At 43.4% G+C, this 25,437-nt stretch overlaps 1 protein-coding gene and 1 non-coding gene across 2 annotated transcripts in view; both read left to right on the top strand.

Annotated features, from left to right (window-relative positions):
• LOC126244919 (GTP-binding protein Rhes-like) overlaps positions 1-25,437 on the top strand; it is a 509,501-nt gene that overhangs the window by 130,905 nt on the left and 353,159 nt on the right. The gene's annotated exons all lie outside the window — the stretch shown is intronic.
• Positions 9,226-9,300, top strand: Trnat-ugu (transfer RNA threonine (anticodon UGU)). Its single transcript has one exon. It is a non-coding gene; the product is annotated as a tRNA-Thr (tRNA).

Below are 25,437 nucleotides of genomic sequence, written 5' to 3'. Positions count from 1 at the left end.
CCTATCACGCAGGGGGCCCGGGTTCGATTCACGACAGGAGACTGGATCGCAAGTCGCCGATTTGGCGTCAACTAAAAAGCACTTGCAATACGGCGGGCGAACTCCCCCGAATGGGGCCTCCCGGCCAACAATACCATACACTCATTTCCAAAGTCACCTTAGTGTCAGACAATAGCAGCGACAAAAAGAACATACACACAAATTTTAAATTTTATAGTCGTCTTCGCTGCGTCGGAGCAATTTCGTCGCCCGTATTACCTCAGCCTTGACTTTCTGGGCGCTGTGAGCTGCTTTGGGTAGCAATGTCTCTTTACGGCCGGGATGGCAGGCGGACGCAGATTCGCCGAGGGCGCCCTTTCGAATATTAAAGGCCTCTCTCGGTCGACGGATGGGACTTTTTGTGTGCCAGGCCTCGCCCCTGTAATGGCGCCGCTTGAGAAATCAAAGTTGCTCCGCCAGCGTTGGCCCTGCTGCTCCCGGGATTCCGCAGTCCCGTGCGTACCAGGGCGTGGTCACAGGCCTTTCTTCGCGTCAGACTTTCTCCAGTTACTAATTGGTAACAGGACCACGAGCTCCAAAAACCAGCAGCTGTTTCTCAGCTTTTATAAAGTAAGCACGAGCTTTTCTTTCTATAACAAACAAAGAATTGATGGCAATCTGAGAAACTGATTACAGGTTATGTACCGTATAATCGCGAACGACACTCAATATGTAATTCACTTTAGAGATGGAAAAAATCATTCATCTTTGTGATCCGTTCATTTCTTTATTTCCGTACAACCAGATATTAAAACTGAAAAGAGACTATTCTTAAAAACTATAAGATAAAATTATCCGGCTGCAGTGGCCGAGCAGTTCTAGACCCTTCAGTCTGGAACCGCCCGACCGATACGGTCGCAGGTTCAAATCCCGCCTCGGGCATGGATGTGTGGTGATGTCCTTAGGTTAGTTAGGTTTCAGTAGTTCTAAGATCAAGGGGACTGATTACCTCAGATTAAGTTCCATAGTGCTCAGAGGTGTTTGAGCCATTTGTTTTGTAAAAAAAATGATCTTCGTTAACTAAAATTTCCATTCTTTAATATACGAGGGCCGTTCAGAAAGTAACCTCCGGTTGATTTAAAAAAAATACACCAAGTTAAATAAAAATATTTTAATATATACATCTTACAACTACATCTTTGCACTATTTTTCTACATAGTATCCATAGCGATTGAGGCACTTATCGTATCTCTTCACAAGCTTTGAAATTCCTTCTGCATAAAAATCACCCTCTTGTGCCTGGAGCCAACCTGTGACCGCATCTTTGAGCTCTTCGTCGTCATCAAACCGCTGTGACCCGAGCCATTTCTTCAAATGCATGAAGAGGTGATAATCACTTGGCGCCAGGTCTGGGCTGTAAGGTGGATGGTTGATAACGTCCCACTTGAAGGACTCAAGAAGGGCCGTTGTTCTGCGAGCAGAGTGAGGACGGGCGTTATCGTGCAAAAAAACGATACCGGAAGTCAGCATACCACGGCGTTTCTTCTGTATAGCCCGTCGTAACTTTTTTATTGTTTCACAGTACACGTCTTGATTAATGGTCGTACCACGTTCCATGAATTCAACCAACAACACCCCTTTGGCATCCCAAAACACCGTTGCCATCAGTTTTCTGGCAGAAAAATCTTGCGAGGCTTTTCTTGGTTTGGTAGGCGAATTTGAATGTGCCCACATCTTTGATTGTTCTTTTGTCTCAGGGTTCACGTACTTAATCCAGGTTTCGTCACCGGTCGCGATTCTGTTTAACAATGGTTCTCCTTCGTCCTCATAACGTGACGAAGTCTAATGCAGAGGCCATTCTTTGAGTTTTGTGGTGGTCGGTAAGAATTTTGGGCACCCATCGTGCACAGAAATTACGGTAACCCAATCTTGCTGTCACTATCTCGTACAAGAGAGTCTTAGAAATCTGTGGAAAACCAGTAGACAACTCCGACATTGAGAAACGTCGATTTTCACGAACTTTTGCATCAACTGTCTGAACGAGTTCGTCAGTCACCAATGATGGTCTACCACTCCTCTCTTCATCATGAACGTTTTCTCGTCCACTTTTAAATAAACGTACCCATTCACGGACAACTCCTTCACTCATAACTCTTGGTCCGTACACGGCACAAAGCTCACGATGAATAGATGCTGCAGAATATCCTTTGGCTGTAAAAAACCTTATGACAGCACGCACTTCACATTTGGCGGGGTTTTCTATTGCAGCACACATTTCAAACTGCCACAAAAACTAAACTAGCGCAGGTACGACGTTCACTCGACCACGGCTTGATGCCGACTGACCTGTTGAGTGCGTGAACGCACAGATGGCGTCGCTACTCCCCCCACAACCCGCACTGTGACCAATCGGAGGTTACTTTCTGAACCGCCCTCGTACATGGAAATTAAGTAAAAGTAAAAAAAAAATATTGCTGTTCATGAGATTCGAACTAGCGACCTTAACGTTACAAAATTTCTGCGGTACACGCTTTTTTTACGTTGATAATCTAGAATGTCTTTTACTTGAGAGAGCTCGAAAATCTTCCACACTTGAAAGCCGATTTTCCGAGTTTTGTGAGGACTGCGTCGTATTGCTTTAGGAAATTGATATCTAGACGTTGACCTTTAAATGTTATAAGTATGAAGATAATCGAAGGGAGACGGTCCCCCTGTTAGGTAAATAATATACACTCCTGGAAATGGAAAAAAGAACACATTGACACCGGTGTGTCAGACCCACCATACTTGCTCCGGACACTGCGAGAGGGCTGTACAAGCAATGATCACACGCACGGCACAGCGGACACACCAGGAACCGCGGTGTTGGCCGTCGAATGGCGCTAGCTGCGCAGCATTTGTGCACCGCCGCCGTCAGTGTCAGCCAGTTTGCCATGGCATACGGAGCTCCATCGCAGTCTTTAACACTGGTAGCATGCCGCGACAGCGTGGACGTGAACCGTATGTGCAGTTGACGGACTTTGAGCGAGGGCGTATAGTGGGCATGCGGGAGGCCGGGTGAACGTACCGCCGAATTGCTCAACACGTGGGGGGGAGGTCTCCACAGTACATCGATGTTGTGGCCAGTGGTCGGCGGAAGGTGCACGTGCCCGTCGACCTGGGACCGGACCGCAGCGACGCACGGATGCACGCCAAGACCGTAGGATCCTACGCAGTGCCATAGGGGACCGCACCGCCACTTCCCAGCAAATTAGGGACACTGTTGCTCCTGGGGTATCGGCGAGGACCATTCGCAACCGTCTCCATGAAGCTGGGCTACGGTCCCGCACACCGTTAGGCCGTCTTCCGCTCACGCCCCAACATCGTGCAGCCCGCCTCCAGTGGTGTCGCGACAGGCGTGAATGGAGGGACGAATGGAGACGTGTCGTCTTCAGCGATGAGAGTCGCTTCTGCCTTGGTGTCAATGATGGTCGTATGCGTGTTTGGCGCCGTGCAGGTGAGCGCCACAATCAGGACTGCATACGACCGAGGCACACAGGGCCAATACCCGGCATCATGGTGTGGGGAGCGATCTCCTACACTGGCCGCACACCACTGGTGATCGTCGAGGGGACACTGAATAGTGCACGGTACATCCATACCGTCATCGAACCCATCGTTCTACCATTCCTAGGCCGGCAAGGGAACTTGCTGTTCCAACAGGACAATGCACGTCCGCATGTATCCCGTGCCACCCAACGTGTTCTATAAGGTGTAAGTCAACTACCCTGGCCAGCAAGATCTCCGGATCTGTTCCCCATTGAGCATGTTTGGGACTGGATGAAGCGTCGTCTCACGCGGTCTGCACGTCCAGCACGAACGCTGGTCCAACTGAGGCGCCAGGTGGAAATGGCATGGCAAGCCGTTCCACAGGACTACATCCAGCATCTCTACGATCGTCTCCATGGGAGAATAGCAGCCTGCATTGCTGCGAAAGGTGGATATACACTGTACTAGTGCCGACATTGTGCATGCTCTGTTGCCTGTGTCTATGTGCCTGTGGTTCTGTCAGTGTGATCATGTGATGTATCCGACCCCAGGAATGTGTCAATAAAGTTTCCCCTTCCTGGGACAATGACTTCACGGTGTTCTTATTTCAATTTCCAGGAGTGTATATACATCAAAGTCAAGTGAACACAGTAATTTCTAAGACTCTAACTAAAATAGTTAGTGACTTGACTGAACGAAATAGATTAAAATGGACTCCAAATAGTCTGACTGGTCTGCAGTGCATACAAAGGATTATCATCTCTGACTCAAAATGGAACAGGGAATTGTTTTGATACATTCATCTAATTTAAAATTGCCATTCATAGGAATAGTCTGTAAATGCTATATGGAACTTTCATTTTCAAAAATACGCACTAGCATATAAAAAAAAAAAAAGAAAAAGAGTTCCTGCGAATCAGGACATCTTGAGCTGACTGTAAGGCATAGTCATAGCAATGTTATATATTCCTAGTCGTGGAGCTGAACGGCGTACTCAAGGAAATGAGAATCGAGAGTTTGAGAACAGTTTGAAATTCAGCTGAAGAAGAACGAACGAAAGGAATGAACGAAAGGACTTACAACAGAACGGAAAACGGCGTAGCTGGGACGAGGAACGAGAGACAACCAAATAAAAAATGAGAACGGCTGAACGAGACCGAGAAGAGAACGTGAAATGGCAGGACTGGAACGACACACTCCGCCAAGCCCTTAGGTGTGATTTGCAGAGATATCATAGAGATGTATACCAACCGAACGAGAACGAGAGCACTGGAACTATAGACTGAGGCGGGAACGAGGACAGCAGGACTGCAACGAGACCGAACTAAAGGAAAGATTACGTTTAACGTCCTGTCGACACCGAGGTCATTAGAGACGGAGAACAAGCTCGGGTTGAATCAAGGGTGGGGAAGTAAATCGGCTGTGCCCTTTCAAAGGAATCGTCCCACAATTTGCCTTGAACGATTTAGGGAAATCACGGAAAACCTAAACCTGGACGGCTAGACGCGGGTTTGAACCATCGTCTTCCCGAATGCGAGTCCACTGTGCCAACCGCTGCGCCCCCTCGCTCGGTACGAGACCGAAGTGGGAACTAGGAGTGGCGGATCTAGAACAAGAACAAATGAAAGAGAATGTGGAGGGAACGTGACGGACCTGAAGGGAACGGTGAAGGACAGTTTCTTAGAAGGCATTCCTCTGTCCTTCCAAGCATTTCACTGGTCCGTTCTTTTGGACCTGAGCCTTCACGAACGATATACCTTTAATTCACATAAAAAATTACTTGAGGGTTAATCGTTCTTTCCAATATTCCTTATAGCTACGTAGGATAAGACAGCATTTGATGGTTATTAGTAGGGGCACCCAGATTTTGTCTAGAACACAGTGTCTGTATTATCATTATGATTTCAGTCATAACCATAATCAGATCAGATAAAAACGAATTATTAGTAACATATATATTGCATCTTTTTTTGATTTTCCATCTGATAGCAAGTAGGGCCAAAACATGGCGTTAGGAGTAGTTAACACATTATGGTCTAGAGAAAATGTAAAATAAAAAAGGCTCAAATGGCTCTAAGCACTATGGGACTTAACATCTGAGGTCATCAGTCCCGCAGACTTAGAAATACTTAAACCTAACTAACCTAAGGACATCACACACATCAATTCCCGAGGCAGGATTCGAACCTGCGACCGTAGCAGCAGCGCGGTTCCGGACTGAAGCGCCTAGAATCGCTCGGCCACAGCGGCCGGCGAGAAAATATGAGTTTGAGTATTTCAAATGATGAAAATGGAGGAAACACCAAAACGCACTTGAAAAATACAACTTTGATGATATCTAACATGTCGGTTCTTGTTGTAACAATAAAAACAAATACCGTAAATTGTTTCCATACGAGTTATATATTATTTTCCATGCAGAACGGAACGTATTTCCATCTGATTTACCAAAGAAACGAATGTAAACTAGGTTTTATACTGTGAAACAGAGAACAGACGCTCAGCAATATTGTAATTGGGACCTTCAGGAGCCTGGAATAGTATTGGAATCCATTTGAACATCAACCGAAACATGTTACTAAAGAGAATGTGATTACGTGCGTTTTCATAGTAGAAAACACTGTCTTAATCAGGCACCAACATCTGGGTATACTCAGGGAATAAGGTGTTAAAATTTACGCTGATCACGTCTGTGGTCTGTCGGTACAACTAGACTTGTATTTGAAATTTCTGAACTGAGAATACGGTTCTGAAACGTCATTAACTGTTGCTAGTCGTACCCTGGAAGGCAAGAAAGCGACGGCATTAGTGAATAATAACAGAGCAGTTATATTATAATACTTTACATTTAACTGAGGAGTTTACACGAGACGAGAGTAGGTCCCTTTGCTCCACGCACACGAAAATACAGATGGACTTAACAAGAAGGAAAAAATAGCGAAAAAACGCTTAACCATTTCTATGACTTTGTCACACGGGTTATTTAGTTGCACTGAAGACCGTTATTACATGGAGCGGTCTCTATAATTACCAGTATGACATACTGCAACTAACCCGACCTGCATACATTATCTGTTTTCCCGAGTAATTTGGACGTTCATCGTTTATCTGCAGCAAAACTAGTGAAAGTATGTCAGGAGTGAGTATCAAACATGGTTTCTCTAACCTGTACTCCTTTCATGGTGTAAATGTTTGAGTCACCTCTACTTTCCCCACAAATGTCACAATTTCGTCTAAGAATATTCATTACCTAAAGCATGGAGAGTGTAGATATGTCGGCAGTTACAGAGCCCCTCTACTGGACCTCGTCTGTTTCGTCTGAACCATACGACAGTACACATCGGCAGACTGACTAAAATGATCTAGTAGGTGCCATTACGAAATTGCGTTTTGAGCTACTTATAACACGACCGATAGGTGTACCATATTAAACGATGCTGCCTCTCTCCAGTCCAAGAAGTTAACGGTATATTTATTTCATTCACTGATAGTTTGAAGAAGCGGACGTGATGGATTCGAATGAGAGCTGTTGAGGTCAGCGAATCACCAACAGTACTGATTATTACAGAAATTATTATAGGTAAAGGTGGATAAATGGGCCCCCACTCTGTTTTTTTATATAACACCTTTTATTTTTAGTATAATCACCTGAAATTAACATAAAACATTTCTCTAGTATGTCCGGAAATAGTTACGACATGTTTTGGTCCAACTTTTTAATATTTAAAACAAAATTTTATTTTTTTCCTGATACTCTGCATTTTGTTGCGTCAAGAATTTGTGCTGGTAATATGGGCCCCAAGGTAGTTTGAAATAAAAAGAAACAAAAATTTGAAAAATATAATTTTATTTAATTTTTTTGTATAATGAAAGAAAGATTCACTCTGAACATTGTCAATTAGTCTACTGGTGGAATGATTTTCACAGCCCTCGCCTAGCCTATTTACAATAGTCACACACATAAGCATCTTTTTCGCATCCAGCGCATTCGTTTTGAGCCCACATCTCACAGGCTATACACTAGACCCAAAGCTCACCTTTTGTGTCCTTCACAAAATAGACATACAGCGTCGTCAACATCAGGGACAGAAACACCAACTTTTTATTTCTTGTGCAAAGCTGGTAGGCCATGCGCCTGACGTCACTTCTGGTAAGGCCGTAGAATTTGGATTCCATAATGAGAAGATATTTAACCAGTTCGTCCACAAGTCCATGTGGTAAAACCGGTGGAAAGCCTTTCGAGCGTAGAACACTTTTTTCAACCCCATTTTTTTCTCTTTAATAGCTACAATAGCATTTGCCATATTTGCTTTGTCCCACGATTGCCGTTTCGATTTTTTTGGGGGTACAAGATGTGTTCGAGGCATCTGAATCATAAAGAGTAGCAATATCTGATAGATTTTACGGGGCCCATAATACCAGCAGCAATAGGGGCCCATACATCCACCCTCGCCATCTTGGGAAAAACGATCTTGCCTACGGTTAGTTTGGTTCCCAACCGACGTTAATTAACGTAAAACGGTATCCCAACAGCAAGCCAAATACGTACCTTACCTTAGTTCTACTAATAACATGTTAGAAATTTGAGTTTTATTCAAGTAAACACTAACCTCTCAAACTTTTGATGACAACGAAAAAATTCATAGAACAACTACGCACAAACCATGACAGCTACTACGTCTGCGCACTGTACAGTGAAGTTTGGCAACTAGTTTTAGTAGATCATGTGCTCTCCGCTAGAATTCGTGGCCTGTATTTCCAAATATGTAGGGGGCCCATAATACCAGCAGGGGCCCATTTTTCCACCTTTGCCTCTACTCATTTCAAACACTTCGAAAGACACTAAGTTTTAGCAATAATCCACATGCCACGGTATGTACACTGCTTCACACTGAAACCTTAAAAGCTAAACAGAAAGCGGCGCGAATAACTAAACCGAAAGTGGATTAACTAGTAGCAGCAAGTACATCGTCTGAGCTTCACTTGCCGTCTAGCAATGTCTCGAGCCCTTGACCGCCACATTGAGAGATCGTGCCTAAGAAAAACAAATCACTACTACTGAAAGCATTGTAGGCTAGCAGCGATTACTCTGAAAAGCTGCACTTGGCTAATCCAGCGGCTGTAGCGTTAACGTAAGATACGCTCTGTGATAAAAGGAGTAAACGAAATGATCGTACGGCGCTGGTGGCCGGGGTGTCCCTTCGGGTTCGGCCGCCAAGTGAAAGTCTTACTTCATTCGGCGCCACATTGGGTGGCTTGCGGCCGATGATGAGGATAACACAACACCCAGTTCGCGAGCGCAGAAAATCTCCTACCCGGCCGGGAATGGAACCCAAGCACGCTACCACCCACCTAAGCAACCGGACACGCTCTGTGATGAAGTAGATCGATAAGTTTACGAGTGAATATCACAAAGAATGACAAATACAGGGTGTTTATAAATTAATATCGGGGTTTTAACGCCTTATATTATTTATTACATTAAACTTACAGTTATACATGATATGTCAAATGAAAGAGCAGCTCAAACAGTTGTAACTATATATGACGGTAGTATCTGTTTCCGGAAGAACAGTTACCGTGGATGACCATGCAGCTTTGCTAGAAATGAAATGATAATTAAATGGACACCCTAGCTGCAAACAGGCGTTGATGTACTTCATTGGGGACATGTTGAAAATGTGTGCTCCGACCGGGACTCGAACCCGGGATCTCCTGCCCGCGGTGGCTCAGATGGATAGAGCGTCTGCCATGTAAGCAGGAGATCCCGGGTTCGAGTCCCGGTCGGGGCACACATTTTCAACATGTCCCCAATGAAGTACATCAACGCCTGTTTGCAGCTAGGGTGTCCATTTAATTATCATTTCATTTCTAGCAAAGCTGCATGGTCATCCACGGTAACTGTTCTTCCGGGAACAGATACTACCGTCATATATAGTTAAAATATGGCTTCCCGGCCATTGACCTTCTTGTGCGAACGCACACGCAATGCCCGAACTCGTACGGGACTTGGTAGTTTAATCTGCCACGAGTAATGAGTATGATGGGCAAACATCTATTAGGCGCACTACGAATGTAGTGGTGTGGACATGTTGGGAATGTGAATCTCACGGGGAGCGTGCAAGGGATAAGTCCCTGCAGACCCACTATCCTCTGTGCCCGCGGTGCCTCAGATGGATAGAGCGTCTGCCACGTAAGCAGGAGATCCCGGGTTCGAGTCCCGGTCGGGGCACACGTTTTCAACATGTCCCCAATGAAGTACATCAACGCCTGTTTGCAGCTAGGGTGTCCATTTAATTATCATTTCAAACAGTTGTGTTTGGCCCCACTGCGCATTCGCAGCGTGCAGTGTTTCTGCCGCACACCGCTAGATATAGTAGCGAAGATGGCGACTAGAGAACAGAAAGCGTTTTGTGTTTTGCAGTTTGTAAAGACCGAATCTGTAGTTACTGTGCAACGTGCGTTCCGGCTGAAATTTGGTTGTGATCCTCCAAGTGATAATAACATTCGTAGATGGTATCATCAATTTGAAGATACCGGCTGCCTTTGTGAAGGGAAGAGCATAGGACGCCCAAGAGTTAGTGAAGAGACTATTGAGTGAGTGAGAGTCGTTCACTCGTAGCCGAACGAAATCAATCCGGAAGGCTAGTCTTGAATTACAAGTTCCCATGTCGACTGTTTGGAAAGTTTTAAGAAAACGCGAACAGCTACGTCGTTACTGTTTACAGTTATTACAGGCTCTAAAGCCGGCAGTCCATTGATTACGTGCCAACTTCGCAAACAAAATGTCGTTACATGACGATGAAGGTTTTCTGGATCACTTTAGTGGACACGTTAACACTCACAATGTGCACATCTGAGGCTCAGAAAATCCTCACAAGGTGGTACAAATGCAACGACATTCCCCTAAAGTGACTGTTTTTTGTGCCGTATCCCGGCAGGAAGCTCATGGGCCTTTCTATTTTGGTGAACCTACCGTAACTTGTACTTCTTACCTTGATACACTAGAGCAATGACTCTTCCCTCAATTGGAAGAAGATGAGCCAGATAACTTCATTTTCCAGCAAGATGGTGCGCCACCTCACTGGAATAGCGAAGTATGCGATTGGTTGAACTTCACTGTACCCCAAGCGCTGGATAGGCTGTAAGGGGCCCAATGACAGTGCTTACTTTTCATGGCCTCCACGTTCACGCGACCTGACGCTATGCAATTTTTTCCTTCGGGGCTTCATCAAGGATTGTGTGTACGTGCCTCCGCTACCAGCAGACCTCCCTGAATTATGAAACCGGACTGAAGTTGCTGTTGCTACAATCACTGAAGACACATTTACAACGTTTGGGAAGAGCTCAGCTACAGACTTTATGTGTGCTGTGTGACAAATGGTGCTCACCTTGAATATTTATAAGGATCTTGGTAAAACTGTTTGAGTTGCTCTTTCATTTGACGTATCATTTACAACTGTAAGTTTAATATAATAAATATTATAAAGCGTTAAAACCCCTATATTGACGCGGGATGACATAGGATCGTCACACATTTCCGATCTAGGTACATATTCGCCTGGAATTTTATAACGACGTAAGGTTTCAATCAATGAATGTCTCCAGTAGACAGGAAAAACATAATAGATAAATAATACGTAATGGTAAATTAATAAGCAGTTGAAGTATTTACGCTCAGTGGATGTCATGACATGAAAATATAGCTTTAAAGCATTATAATATATGATATCAAAGAAAAAATTTCTCATACGATGTTCAAGAAAATACAGATGAAAAACGACAAGAAACAAAATTATTTACCGTAGGTGGCCATGACAAAGAACAGTAGTAACTAATGTGTCAGCACTAATTAACAGGCACATTTTTAGTACTGTACAAAATCTGTAACTGTTTCTGCACAAAAACCAGAGGTATACATCGACTTTTAAGGAAAGTATTTGGCAAAATAATGAAATGTATAAATTAATTAATCAACTATTCGCTAATTACAATTAATTTTTTTACTGGAGGACGTAAATTAGCAGTTACCTCTCTATTTTGTCCATCCATCACTAAGCAAGCTTCATTATGATTAACAAAATCGTATCACCGGTGCTCCAAGTTTTTCTGTTTATGTTTAGGCCTACTCGCTGCCTGGACTCCAAGCGGGCTGTGAAGTGCTGTTGATCTCACATTCAGTGTAGCCAGTTTAGTGGATTTTCCACTAAAACTGGAGGTTTCTACCCTCATTTTAGTGGCGAAATATTGTTTCTAGTGGCTGGTGGATTTTACCGTTGTTTAATAGAATTCAGTTTCGGTTACTGAAAATGCGACATCTCAGTCACTAATCTACTTACATGTTTCGAAATATGTTATTTCTACTTTATTTGATTTCAGGAGTATTTAACTTTTACTGCGAAGACAACACTGATGCATTAAAATGTGACATCAAACGAACCAACACACTCGATAGAGTACATACGTGGATTCCCTGTAGAATGAACAGTTATAGTTCGTTTCACGAGGGAAGGCGGCTTGCGCACGTGTAGGGAGTGCAGCAACCGGTTTCAAACAATGGCTGCTCACTTATTTCACTGTCGATTCGAAAAGCCACTGAGTGCTTGCTGGCTCACGCGGGGTACGTCACGACAGATGCGCAGAAAAAGTTATTCGACTGTTGTCGTTCGTGGTGCGCACTACTCAATTGTGATTCTCATCGCGTCGTATTATTTCACGACTTCATATGCGTATAACTATGCCGAAACCACAATACAGGCAAAAGTTTTTAGAGTCTTGGCGAAGACCCACATTTAAAAGATTGGCTTCAAGTTACTGAGAGTACTACGGGTTATGCAGCGAAGTGCAAATTTTGTGGTGCAGTTTTAAGGAGTCACTATGGAGATTTGAAGTCTCATGGGATATCAGAGAAGCATCTACAAAATAAAAAGTTAAGCAATCTTTTTTTTAAATTGTTTGGTCATTAATTGATCGGTATTGTAGCTTCGATTACTCTTTGGTTAAGTAAATTGCTTCAGGTTGTAATTAGGCAGCCTAAAATTTCTTTTAAGTCAGAGCTCGTTGGGAATAAGAAAAAGGAAGAAGCAAGATTTGCATTATTCACAACCATACTTGCTAGTATACGTCTAACCGACCATTTGGTAGAGGTAATTAATCACAGTCATGAAAAGATACCGAAAATGTTCAGCTGCACCGAACTAAGTGCACCTCACTTCTAAAAAACGTGTTAGCACCGCATTTCACTGACGTTCTACAACAAGATTGTAACGATCAGCCATTTAGCTTACTAATTGATGATTCAACTGACACTGCTTTACATATATACTTGGGATTGATTATAGTTTATTACAGTAAATTCCACCAAAAAGTAGTATCTACATACCTTGACCTTACTGAAAGGCACGAGTGGAATACTGAAGCTATTGTCTCTACTATAAAGAAGACACTTCACCGATTCGATATGCCACATGAAGATTTAACGGTCACTGATACAGATAATGCCTCAGTCACGGTAGGAGTAAATAACTGAGTATTTACGAAATTGAAAGAAGAGGTCCCACACCTGATTTTAGTACGTTGCTTGTGCCATTCCTTGCATCTGGCTGTTTCAGCTGCTGCAAAAGAATTTTTACCGAGAAATGTGGAGTTTTTAATTAAAGAGACAAATGTGAATGGTTTAGCCAGTCGTCTTCCAGAAAATTTCTTTATAAGGAGCAATACAAAACCGTCAACGATGGACAGAAACCATTAGAAATAGCTCAAGCGTGCCAGACAAGGTGGTTATCAATAGAATCCGCTGTATCAAGAATATATACGCAATGGTCAGAGCTAAAAACACACTTTTCGGTAGCTAAAGTGCGCGAAAGGTGTCACGTGGCAGAGTTATTGCACGCTATGTATGCGAACGAGATTAACTACGCATATATTTCATTTTTACATTTAATATTAATTGAACTGACTAGAGGCAACACAATGTTCGAGTCGAAAGATACAGATCACACGGAACTCTTTGATGTTGACCAACCTGATGGATATGTTTGTTAGCAAAGTTACGTTACCTGCAAATAAAGTTAATATTTTTACTCAAAATATTCGCGATGTATTCGATCGAAGATTTCATCTGGGATTCCGCTTTGAAAAGCAGTTGCTTGATATGAGAGAAAAAGGATTACCACGGGAAGACGAAGAAATGTTGCATAATCGGTGCGTAACATTGATTGAAGAAATAAAAAACACGTTGCCACAAAATTTGACGTTGATGAAAAAAAAATTCCAAAATAAGTGTTAGTCAGAACAAAGAAAATCTAATTGATATAATGGCTTAGTTCAATAAAAGTGTGGAATTTGTAGCAAGAGTGGATGACGAGTGGCGACAAATTCATTTGTTGAACTGGAACGAGCCCAAAGACACAAAAAAATTTGGAATGAAGCACTGCATTTCTAAAATGCTCAAAGTGAATCCTCATCTGAGGAATTAGCGCCTTTTGCGATTACTTTCCTAATACTGCCTTATTGCCATGCCGATTTTCAGAGACTATTTAACAGTATGAATGTAATAAAAAAACAAGCAGACGAACTGAATGAAATCTTTTAGCCGGCCGCGGTGGTCTCGCGGTTCTAGGCGCTCAGTCCGGAACCGCGCGACTGCTACGGTCGCAGGTTCGAATCCTGCCTCGGGCATGGGTGTGTGTGATGTCCTTAGGTTAGTTAGGTTTAAGTAGTTCTAAGTTCTAGGGGACTGATGACCACAGATGTTAAGTCCCATAGTGCTCATAGCCATTTGAAATCTTTTAACTGCTATATTAAGAATACCCTGTCGTTTGGGGTTAGAAAGAAAATGCTGCAACGAATATGGAATTCCAGTAAACGTTGTAAACCAAATCGGCACCAAAGTATTGTGTCAATCTGAAACCGACGATGATGGCGATGAAGACAAAAGTGATTCATTTGAAGAAGACGAATTTATTTAAATAATTAGTTGTTGTTATAGAACTTTCTGTATGTTCCTGACCCTGACCTGTTGGTGTATTTATTGTTTGTTCATTTAATGATTGTGAATATTTTATTACTTAAGGGGAGCCGGAGGTGGTCAAATCCAAAAAATTACGATTTTTTTTTTTGCTACTGAAAATTAATTGGAACATACCTCTTTAATGTAAACTTTGAATTATTGTTCTACTCGCCCTAGAAGTGGAGTTATTACCATTTTCCCCCACGCCTGCAGAGGATATGGGTGGCCGCTGAATGCATCTAACACCCTCTCGTGACTTCCTGGCGAACTGGTTGGGATTTTCTCGGCCTGTTACGCATACAGCGCCTTATGTTACGCATACAGCGAGTGTGCAAGGGTTGGTTACATTGTTTTCTGTGACAAATATTACCCGTATTTCCTTACAGCTAACTCCTATTTTCCTCAGAATTTCGAACATCTTGCTCCATTTAATATTGTCGTACACTTTTGTTCTGGTTACGATGCCACGTTTTAGTAACCGTGTATATAAGAAGAGGAAGAACGTAGGGAAAAGAAAATTAACACTAATACCAAGTTGCGATACTACAATGAATAAGAGCGCGGAACATCGTCTCTTTGCTGTTTACCGTTTCGAATTAGTTCAGTGTTGCGCCTGTTGTTGGTAGTATTATACTTCTTGTGTAAAGCGGGTAATATGCAGTATGTACAAGAATCAGGAGGGAACAATAAAACCAATTTTTCTTGACTTAGCACAGCCAGAATTGTTACACAAATGTCTACACGGAAAGACGCAGAATCCTAATGAGAGCGTAAACAATTTTATTTGGAAAGTGATTCCTAAAAGAGTGTTTATAAGCATAAAAACACGGCACTTTCGCATTTATGATGCAGTAGCAACCTACAACCAAGGTAACAGTGTGAAGTGTGAAGTTCTGAAGGCATTAGGATTTACAGCTGGGGTGAACACTGTACGAGCACTAAGAAATATTGACAGAGAAAGGATAAGAGGGGCAGAAAGAAGAGAAAGGCATATGAAGTATGATGGAACAACAGGCCAGAAAAGAAGACAGAAGAGGAAGCTTTTGGAGGATGAAGAAGAAGACCCTGATAATCCATCCTATAGTGCAGGAATGTATTGAGAAACTTTGATAGCCATTTCCCATAAATTAGAATTTTTCGAATATAAGGAACATTTTCTCAAAATCCATTCAAGATAGGGAGACGAAATTTTTATACAGCACTCCTAGTGGTCAAACTTACATTGTAACTCAGCCATTTGGCAATATGTTCAGTAGTTTCATTTCAGTTTAATTATAAAGCAATTATTTGTAAAAAAATTTGGGTCATTAATAAAAAAAATAATTGGAAGGAAACTAGAAAAGATACTCCAAAATCCCTCTGTCATAACTGCAATACTAAACCACTCTATATATTAAAAAATTCAAATTTTTCTATTTGGTAGTTTATTCATAAATGTTCCTCAAACTTCGTGATTTTAACATGGGCAGCATAGGCACCTCCGGCTCCTCGTAATAATAAAGAAAACTAATTACCAATATATTTCTTGTTTTCTTTCATAATAATTTTAAAAAAATTAGTGGAAATTTTAGCGATTATGAGAGTAGGGGTATTTTTGTTAGTGGTTTTCTAGTGGTTTTTGCTCTTGAAACTGGTGGGGAACTCACGTTAACTATTGGCAACGATGCTCACCCTTTGATACTCTTTTGTTTTGTATAGTTCGCACTGATATTCCGTGAAACGCGAATTCTCTCGGCGTTTTCCACTTGTGGTGGATGTGATGGTGGGTGAGATCTTAATCAGTTACGTGGTTGATCTTAAGTGTCTTGTATGATGATGACTAGAGCCATAGAGATAGAGATAAGTGTACGTAGGTTTTCTAAATCACTTTGACACAAGGATCCGTCCGTTTTTCTCCTATCACACTGATGAAACGTTGCTGGTCTTCTTTTGAAAGGTGCTTAACTGAATCTCATTTGAATCATGTTGCAGATAAAAGTTGTGTCTACTGCTTATCTACAACTTCATGGAAAGGAGAAACAAAATGAGCAGAGGAAATATGACAGTACGTCGGAGTATTAATTATTGTAGAACAAAATAACGTAGGGTCGGCGTCCGTAGCTCAGTGGTCAGCGCGTCAAACATTGATGTGGACGAGATGGGTTCAGTTCCCAGTACTGCCATGGAATGTTGCTCAGTGGGAGAACTGAAACGTGGTACATACGGCCTAGAGAAGCAAACTGAGGAACTACTTGAATGAGAAGTAGCGGCACCAGGATCTGGAAAGCCGACAATGGCCGGGAGAGAGTTGTGCTTATCCATGAAACCCTCCTCCCCCCATACCGCATCCGCTTGAAGCCACATGCTAGAGGATGACACGGTGGCCGGTCGACATATCGAAGTCTTCAGGGCGAGATCGTGAAGCCAACAGGAAATAGAAAAAGTTAATGAAGTTGTAGACGAATTTATATACTTAGGACTACTAATAACAAGCGAACGGACGCTTATAGAAACAGAGAGTAAGATGTGGCTTCGAGAGTATTTTGATAGATAAATATTGCCCTGTGAACTAACATCCTTAAGTCCCTTACACGGAATATCTCTAACCATTGTATGCTGCCAGTACTAACTTACGGAAGTGAAACATGGGGGCTGAATGGGTAAGCTGTTCAAAAATGTAGTGTTGTTAAACTGGTGATGGATAGTTGCTTACTGGGCAAAGCAAGAACGTACAGAGGTAAGAAAAAAGACTGAGGCTGAAGATATGGCAGTGATTGTTAAGCCCCCTTTACATCGAAGCGAACACCAGCGAATGCGCATTCGTAAACAATGTGCAAGGGATTCGCTTGCGCGCGCCATCATTGGCTCATACCTGTGCATAAACATTTATTCTGGAGCGAACGAAAGAGAAAACATACGATGTGTTTTGTTTTTTGGCGCTAAAACGATGTCACGGTACATGGCTAAGGCCGGTATTACACTATCAAATTTCTTTGTCAAAGAAATTTGATGGTGTAATAGGGAACTTTGTCAAATGTCGTCCAATATTTGAGCAAATCTAGAACCTCGCTGTAGATTTGATCAAAGAAGTCGCTTGTCTTCTGTTCACTGCAATGTGATATGCTACCACATGGAGCGCTAGCATCGCTGCAGCATTCTATCGTCTGTAGTGTTTTTATAAACTTTGCCGGTAAATACAATTGGTGTGTGCCGACAACTACAAAATTAATAGAGATGTATGAAGCTGATGTGCTGCTTTACAACATGAGGCACGCTGAATACAAAAATAGATTAAGAAGATTGGAGACCTGACCTAACCTAACCCTCTCCTGTAGCAAGGAATCGGAGTGTTACAGTGAGCCTGTCTTCCGCAGATGTGGCAGTTCTTAAGTGAATATTGTGCTTTGTGATATGAGGATACACTTCATTGAGCACATACAGAATTGTATGCTCATCCATTTTTAAGTAATTGATGTACGACTTGACGTCTTCCACTATAAGCTCACGTAACAAGTTTTGTTGAATGCTTTTATCGTGTCGTCGTAAAACCCACGGCTTCACCCAGGTATGTTTTCTTTTTTTCCCTCGCTTCTCCTCCGCATGTGCACACAGTGCAATTGTTGTACACGCAACTGCTGCGGTTAATAAAAGTTGTTGTTGTCAGCCATCTTGAACTTTGACGAAAAATATGATGACAGTGTAATACCCCTTCTAGCCCTACGTCAAAGATCTTTGTCAAATGTATTTGACGGAATATTTGATCACATATTTGATCACATCTTTGACAAAGAAATTTGATTGTGTAATACCGGCCTAACCCACATTCGGTACAACGTGAAAGGAAGAAGAAACACAGCTTGGTTTATTCTGCACAGCGAACACGCTATTTGTCATGAAAGCAAAACGGCTTAGATGCAGAAAAAATGTGGCCCTTAGAATTTTTGCTCAGGCGTGAAAGAAGTAGGTGTTTGGTTCAGATTAGTGGTTCTCTGCTGCAATTATCGCTTGCTTTATTCCAAAACTTCACCCGCATATCTTTCACCATCTTCTAACTGCTTCTGAATTGACGATTTCAAGCAAGACAGAAATTATCAACGATCCATATCAGCAAAGAGAGAGGCTAGCACTAACGCTGCGATTCTGAGCAACAGGTGACAGTTAAGCTAGCCTGAAATATATTTTTCGTATATCAACCGTGTATATTTCCCGAACAATTCCTGGTGTGTGTATACTCGTTGATTCTATAAATGTAAATGCGAGGGAGATACTGTCATTAAAAATTAGTAATGTAATGTAAAAATATACGAAAGACCAGCCACATCATTACAGGGGAGAAAACAATTTACACTTATTGTGTTCCTGTATTTATATTTCCTAAAACAGTAGCTAATCTGTAGCATTAAGACAGATACCTTGAATGTAGGCCACGAGAATGGTCAGGTCTTTCGTGTATTTTTTTTTTACGTTAATCTACGTCACCTGTTAATTTGGACGATATTCGTATTTCGGTTGTAGGAATTACGTGAAACATCTTAAATTGCTCTCGTGGCACAGCCAACGCTCCGGCAATTTCTTGCCAAGCATCATTTTATTTGTTACACATTTCATGATGCGGATCTTTAGTATCCCACACACACCTGCGGGATCTGTACTCTTCTATTACCAGAAGCACGTTTTCATCCAACAACAACACCACCATAAAAAACGCAGTAAACAACACCAACAAGAAATCGCGAGCGAAAAACAGCACATTGCGGCAAAGTGAGTGTACTGTGTCTATTCAACGAAGCTAGCCCCGAAGTGGAAAGAACGCGAACTTCCTTTGACTGTTCGTTCTAAAACCGATACCCAGAGGGTCACAAGAGAATACTTGCGAATGCGACGCGCCCACGACCGAACACTACGTGCGAAGTGTTTACAGTAGAGAGAATTCTCGTTCGCTGCTGCGCGTTCGCTTGTGTTCGCTTCGGCGTAAAGGCGGCTTTACGGAACAGAGACAGAGAAAGCTTGGCCGTGTTGCGAGAAAAAAGGATGAGAGTTGGTGAAAGGAATTCTGTGATGTGTTTTTCGTTATACGAAAAAGCCTGAACGATGACCTCGTAGTAGATGGATTGAAGACATAAAAAAAGAAGTGTGACCAGCTTGGCCACGAAAAGTGTTAGCTCGCAAATGTAGGCGAAGCTTGGAAGAGCCCTATATTCAGCAGTGGATAATAACAGGCTCGTGGTTCAATGATGTTGTTGTTGTTTATGATGATGATGATGACGATTATGAAAATGATGATTGAGGCTTCACACACCGGCGCAACTAAACGCTGAGACATTGTATACAGACATGCGGGGAAACGCGCTCGAGTTTCTTCTACATATATACACAGATTCTCCTCAAGCCATCGTGCGGTGAGTGGCGGAGGGTACCATGAACCACTACTAGCCAGTCCCTCTCCTGTTCCAAATAGAGCGAGGGAAAAACGACTATCTATATGCCTTCGTATGCTCCCTAATTTCTCGTCCTTAGGCGCAACGCATATTGGTGGCAGTAGATCCGTTCGGTAGTCAGCTTCAAATGCTGGTTCTCTAAATTTTCTCAGTACTGCTCCTCGAAGAGAACGTTCCGGAGCATCTCCGTAACACTTACGCTTTGTGCAAACGTACCGGCAACAGATCTAGCAGCCCGCCTCTGAACTGCTTCGATGTCCTCCTTCAGTCCGTCCTGGTACGGTTCCAAAACACTCTAGCAGTACGCAAGAATAGCTTGCACCAGGGTCCTATATGCGGTCTCCGTTACATATGAACTACACTTTTCTAAAATTCACCGAATAAACCGAAGTCGACCATTTCCCTTCCCTACCACAGTTCTCACATGCTCGTCCCATTTCATATCGCTTTGCAACGTTACTGTGTCAAGCAGAATACGACTAATGCTGTATGCGAATATTACAGGTTTGATCTTCCCACCCATCCGCATTAACTTACATTTTTCCACATTTACGGCTAGCTGCCATTCATCACACCAACTGGAAATTTTGTCTAAGTTGTCTTGTATATTCTCACAGTTACTCAACTTTGACACTTCACCGTAAACCACAGCATCATCAGCAAACAATCACAGATTGCTGCCCACCCTGTCCACCAAATGATTTACACGTATAAAGAACAACAGCGGTCCTATCACACTTCCCTGGGGGCACTCCTGAAGATACCCTTGCTCTTATGAACACTCACTGTCGTGGACAACATACTGGGTTTCATTACTTTAGAAGTCTTCGAGACATTTACGTATCTATGAACTCACTCCATATACTCGTGCCTCCGTTAACAGCTTCCAATGACGCAAGTGTGCTCCCTGCCGCCGTTGGATAAGCAGCTGGTAGCAGCAAGTCGTATACTCTTAGCTGAATTATTTGTTACATAGTTTAATTCTTAATTTCTTTGGGTGTTTTTGGGTACTTGCATTGTTTAATTCATAAATTTCGGGCGTATTATAGTATTTGAGAGTTGTAGTATCGCGTTTTAGTTTCTGAATACTGTAAAATCGCGTAGTCTCCTTCCGCCGCCGAACAGTGTATCAGCAGCGCGCAAGTAGCAGCATTACTGCATTTACTAGGCAATCTTGTATTTTAATAACCGTTTAAATTTTGTGTCGAATTGTTTGTGCTCTCTGTAGATTAGTTCAGACGTTCTTTGCACAACAGTTTTTAGCATGAATAGGTACTGCGACTGCTGTGTTCGGATGCGGGCTGAGTTGGCATCCCTTCACTCCCAGCTTCAGGCAGTGTTGGCTTCGGTCACACAGCTTGAGGCTGTTGCCAATGGGCATCACTGTGGGGGTCCGGATGGGGGTTGGTCGGGGACGGCCAGCTCGTCCCACGCATCCCCCGATCGGACTACGGCTGTGGCTGCCCGGGATACTGCCCACATTAAGGCTGACCCCTCACCTGTGGTAGAGTGGGAGGTCGTCTCGAGGTGTGGCAGGGGGCGAAAGACATTCCGGAGGGCTGAACGGAAGTCCTCTCCAGTTTGTCTGACGAACCGGTTTCAGGATCTGTCTCCGGCTGATACTGATCTTCGGCCGGACATGGCTGCTTGTCCTGTTACAGAGGTTGCCCCTCAGTCTGCAAGATCCGGGCAGTCGCAGAGGGTGGGCTTACTGGTAGTCGGGAGCTCCCACGTCAGGCGCGTAATGGGGCCCCTTAGGGATATGGCAGCAAGAGAGGGGAAGAAAACCAATGTGCACTCCGTGTGCATACCGGGGGGAGTCACTCCAGATGTGGAAAGGTTCCTTCCGGATGCCATGAAGGTTACAGGGTGCACCCACCTGCAGGTGGTCACTCATGTCGGCACCAATGATATGTGTCGCTATGGATCGGTGGAAATCCTCTCTGGCTTCCGGCGGCTATCTGATTTGTTGAAGATTGCCAGTCTCGCTAGCGGGATGAAAGCAGAGCTCACCATCTGCAGCATCGTCGACAGGACTGCGGACCTTTGGTACATAGTCGAGTGGAGGGTCTGAATCAGAGGCTGAGACGGTTGTGCGACCGTGTGGGCTGCAGATTCCTCGACTTGCGCCATAAGGTGGTGGCGTTTCGGGTTCCGCTGGATAGGTCAGGAGTCCACTACACGCAGCAGGCGGCTACAAGGGTAGCGGGGGTTGTGTGGCGTGGACTGGGCGGTTTTTTAGGTTAGATGGCCTCTGGCAAGTACAGAAAGGGCAACAGCCTCAAAGGGTGCGGGGCAAAGTCAGGACATGCGGGGACCAAGCAGCAATCGGTATTGTAATTGTAAACTGTGGAAGCTGCATTGGTAAAGTACCGGAACTTCAAGCGCTGATAGAATGCACCGAAGCTGAAATCCTTATAGGTACGGAAAGCTGGCTGAGGCCAGAGATAAATTCTGCCGAAATTTTTACAAAGGCACAGACGGTATTTAGAAAGAATAGATTGCATGCAACCGGTGGTGGCGTGCTTGTCGCTGTTAGTAGTAGTTTATCCTGTAGTGAAGTAGAAGTGGATAGTTCCTGTGAATTGTTATGGGTGGAGGTTACACTCAACAACCGAGCTAGGTTAATAATTGTCTCCTTTTACCGACCTCCCGACTCAGCAGAATTAGTGGCAGAACAACTGAGAGAAAATCTGTAATACATTTCACATAAATTTTCTCAGCATGTTGTTGTCTTAGGTGGAGATATCAATTTACCAGGTATAGACTGGGACACTCAGATGTTTAGGACGGGTGGTAGGGACAGAGAATCGAGTGACATTATACTGAGTGCACTATCCGAAAATTACCTCGAGCAATTAAACAGAGAACCGACTCGTGGAGATAACATCTTGGACCTACTGATAACAAACAGACCCGAACTTTTCGACTCTGTAAGCGTAGAACAGGGAATCAGTGATCATAAGGCCGTTGCAGCATCCCTGAATATGGAAGTAAATAGGAATATAAAAAAAGGGAGGAAGGTTTATCTGTTTAACAAGAGTAATAGAAGGCAGATTTCAGACTACCTAACAGATCAATACGAAAATTTCTGTTGCGACACTGACAATGTTGAGTGTTTATGGAAAAAGTTCAAGGCAATCGTAAAATGCGTTTTAGACACGTACATGCCGAGAAAAACTGTGAGGGACGGGAAAAACCCACCGTGGTTCAACAACAAAGTTAGGAACCTACTGCGAAAACAAAGAGAGCTTCACTGCAAGTTTAAACGCAGCCAAAACCTCTCAGACAAACAGATGATAAACGATGTCAAAGTTAGCGTAAGGAGGGCTATGCGTGAAGCGTTCAGTGAATTCGAAAGTAAAATTCTATGTACCGAATTGACAGAAAATCCTAGGAAGTTCTGGTCGTACGTTAAATCAGTAAGTGGCTCGAAACAGCATATCCAGACACTCCGGGATGATGATGGCATTGAAACAGAGGATGACACGCGTAAAGCTGAAATACTAAACACGTTTTTCCAAAGCTGTTTCACAGAGGAAGACCGCACTGTAGTTCCTTCTCTAAATCCTCGCACAAACGAAAAAATGGCTGACATCGAAATAAGTGTCCAAGGAATAGAAAAGCAACTGGAATCACCAACAGAGGAAAGTCCACTGGACCTGACGGGATACCAATTCGATTCTACACAGAGTACGTGAAAGAACTTGCCCTTCTTCTAACGGCCGTGTACCGCAAGTCACTAGAGGAACGGAAAGTTCCAAATGATTCGAAACGAGCACAGGTAGTCCCAGTCTTCAAGATGGGTCGTCGAGCAGATGCGCAAAACTATAGGCCTATATCTCTGACATCGACCTGTTGTAGAATTTTAGAACATGTTCTTTGCTCGCGTATCATGTCGTTTCTGGAAACCCAGAATCTAATCTGTAGGAATCAACATGGATTCCGGAAACAGCGATCGTGTGAGACCCAACACGCTTTATTTGTTCATGAGACCCAGAAAATATTAGATACAGGCTCTCAAGTAGATGCTATTTTCCTTGACTTCCGGACCGAGCGAGGTGGCGCAGTGATTAGCACACTGGACTCGCATTCGGGAGGACGACGGTTCAATCCCGTCTCCAGCCATCCTGATTTAGGTTTTCTGTGATTTCCCTAAATCGCTCCAGGCAAATGCCGGGATGGTTCCTCTGAAAGGGCACGGCCGACTTCCTTCCCCATCCTTCCCTAACCCGAGCTTGTGCTCCGTCTCCAATGACCTCGTTGTCGACGGGACGTTAAAAAAAAAACACTAACCTAGCCTTGACTTCCGGAAGGCGTTGGATAGAGTTCCGCACTGTCGCCTGATAAAGTAAGAGCCTACGGAATATCAGACCAGCTTTGTGGCTGGATTGAAGAGTTTTTTGCAAACAGAACACAGCATGTTATTCTCAATGGAGAGACGTCTACAGACGTTAAAGTAACCTCTGGCAAGCCACAGGGGAGTGTTATGAGACCATTGCTTTTCACAATATATATAAATGACCTAGTAGATAGTGTCGGAAGTTCCATGCGGCTTTTCGCGGATGATGCTGTAGTATACAGAGAAGTTGAAGCATTAGAAAATTGTAGCGAAATGCAGGAAGATCTGCAGCGGATAGGCACTTGGTGCAGGGAGTGGCAACTGACCCATAACATAGGCAAATGTAATGTATTACGAATACATAGAAAGAAGGATCCTTTATTGTATGATTATATGATAGCGGAACAAACACTGGTAGCAGTTACTTCTGTAAAATATCTGGGAGTATGCGTGCGGAACGATTTGAAGTAGAATGATCATATAAAATTAATTGTTGGTAAGGCGGGTACCAGGTTGAGATTCATTGGGAGATTCCTTAGAAAATGTAGTCCATCAACAAAGGAGGTGGCTTACAAAACACTCGTTCGACCTATACTTGAGTATTGCTCATCAGTGTGGGATCCGTGCCAGGTCGGGTTGACGGAGGAGATAGAGAGGATCCAGGGAAGAGCGGCGCGTTTCGTCACAGAGTTATTTGGTACGGAGATGTTTAGCAAACTCAAGTGGCAGACTCTGCAAGAGAGGCGCTCTGCATCGCGGTGTAGCTTGCTGTCCAGGTTTCGAGAGGGTGCGTTTCTGGATGAGGTATCGAATATATTGCTTCCCCCTACTTACACCTCCCGAGGAGATCACGAATGTAAAATTACAGAGATTCGAACGTGCACGGAGGCTTTCCGGCAGTCCTTCTTCCCGTTAACCATAAACGACTGGAACAGGAAATTGAGGTAATGACAGTGGCACGTAATGTGCCCTCCGCCACACACCGTTGGGTGGCTTTCGGAGTGTAAATGTAGATGAAGATGTAGAACGTGTCCAATGCCTTCCGGAAATATAAAAATATGGAATCGACCTATTGCTCTTCATCCATAGTTCGTAGTATACAACGCGAGAAAAGGGCAAACAGAGTTTCTCATTTTCTCTGATTCTCTGTCAGATCTTT

Source organism: Schistocerca nitens, chromosome 1 (genome assembly GCF_023898315.1).
Source record: "Schistocerca nitens isolate TAMUIC-IGC-003100 chromosome 1, iqSchNite1.1, whole genome shotgun sequence".
Classification (NCBI taxonomy): Eukaryota; Metazoa; Arthropoda; class Insecta; order Orthoptera; family Acrididae; genus Schistocerca; species Schistocerca nitens.
This window is presented reverse-complemented; position numbering and strand designations above follow the sequence as displayed.